A 1,938-nucleotide genomic window follows, 5' to 3' on the forward strand; every position below is an offset into this window, starting at 1 on the left:
TTTTAAGAAGCTACCGAGAGAGTTGGCTACCCAAGTAGCCCTACGTTGTAAACTTCCTTTTTTTTTTTTTTTTTTTTTTCTTTTTTCTTTTTATGGCTACCCCTGTGGCTTATGGAAGTTCCTGGGCTAGGGGTCAAATTGGAACTGCACCTGCAGGCCTACCCCACAGCCACAGCCACAATGGATCTGAGCCGCATCTGAGAACTACCCACAGCTTCCTGAATCTTTAACCCATTGAGCAAGGCCAGGGATCAAACCCGCATCTTCAGGAACACTATTGGGTTCTTGACCTGCTGAGCCACAGTGGAAAATCCTATATGTAATTTTCTGGAGACCGTTTCACCATCCTCTATCCTAAGTGCCTAGTCCAATATGTTGCCTGCCGTAGAGTAAGCAGTCAGTAATGTTAGCTTATTGGTGATTGAATTATAGATTTTATCAGCTAGAAAAAGGTGGTCAGGAAGGCCTTCTAAAATTAAAACTTTCAGTGGCACAATACCTATAGCGGGAGATAGCTGAAGGTATTGACATTCACCTTGGCTTTTCTGGGCTTATGGATTAGCGTCCCATCCACAGCAATGAAAAAAAAAAAAATCTAACACTATAATAGGGCCATCATAAGGGATTCACATTAGTCCACAGAAATGGGTTTCCAAAAGAGGTTTATAATCAGTATAATTATAAAAGCATGTGTGTATCAAGGTAGTCATGGTGCTGCTTATCTTTCATCATGAGGGTTTTTTTTTTTTTTTTTTTTTTTTTTTTTTGCCAATGTGTTAATACTTCTAGGGTGATAGCATTTTTTTCAAGTAGATGTTTTAGTGCCATTTTGCAATTCCATCACTAAGCAAAGCTCCAGCATGGTGAAAAGAAGGGTCAGAGATAAGAAACAATGGTCCGTAATCATCAGAAAGCATCAGCGCAAACCCTGAAGCCAGGAACTCCTTGACATTCTGGAAGGTGTCCTCGTATTGGCAATCCCCATTTCACAGGGTACCTTCATCCTGCTGCTGATGAAGTGACTCAGGACTTCAGCATCCTATGAACAAAAAATATGATAGAAATAGCATTGCCCCAGAAAGGTTTAATGTATCTCCTTCATTTCTGGAGGAAACTTACCATGGCTATGCATCCCATCAGTGCTAATGCCTCCACCTAAATAGTGGGAATACTGGGAATCTCAATTTCATATTTGCCTGCCAGTCAGAAATAAACTCTAATACTCGATGTATTTAAATATCATAAGATTTACTCAAACTTTTCCAGAATATTCTCTGTAGCTCTCCTGATCAAAACATGACTGTAACATGGTAACATTTTCAGGGCTCCCTGAAGCAGGATCTCAGCGAAACATTTAACATTCATCTATTCAATAATGTTTGCTGAGCCTGTGGGCCAGAAGATTGCAAAAGGCTGGGGAGCATCTGCATCTGTCCTCAAAACCATCTAGACGCAACAGTAATTGTTAGCCAAAGATGCTCAACTTGGATTGCCACCTTAATCAAGGGTGATTATTTCAGTATCTGCAGCTGAAAATGTTTCGTTAGGATGTCAGGCAACAGGGCAGTACTGGGTAGGCCTTCAGTAGCCATCCTTTATCATGGCCAAATCTATGAGTTTAGAGCATTCTAAATGGTACACAATTATGGCATCTCAAAAGGAATAAAATGCCAGAAATAGATTTTCAAGTAACTCTTCTGTGCTTTATGGGAAGTAAAGGGATAAATCTATAGAGTTTACTAGATGTAATTCAATTTCTCCACCTTTAAAATGAGGATGAGTCCTTATTTTACGGCAATATTGAAAGTAGGTTCCTAAGAAGAATATAGGCACCAAACCTTGGAAAGTGTTTAGCAGATTCTCTGGTACCCAGTGAGAACTCATTAAGTTCAACTTATTAAAATGCATCCTAAATCAAAAGGCACTTTCGTATGTTTT

The 1,938-nt window shown here is 39.6% G+C and overlaps 1 long non-coding RNA gene across 1 annotated transcript; it reads right to left on the minus strand.

Annotated features, from left to right (window-relative positions):
* Positions 735 to 1,437, minus strand: LOC110256868. Its single transcript, XR_002338930.1, has 2 exons — positions 1,120 to 1,437; positions 735 to 1,039 (listed from the first exon to the last, which is right to left on the minus strand). It is a non-coding gene; the product is annotated as an uncharacterized LOC110256868 (long non-coding RNA).

This window comes from Sus scrofa, chromosome 14 (genome assembly GCF_000003025.6).
Source record: "Sus scrofa isolate TJ Tabasco breed Duroc chromosome 14, Sscrofa11.1, whole genome shotgun sequence".
Taxonomy (NCBI): Eukaryota; Metazoa; Chordata; class Mammalia; order Artiodactyla; family Suidae; genus Sus; species Sus scrofa.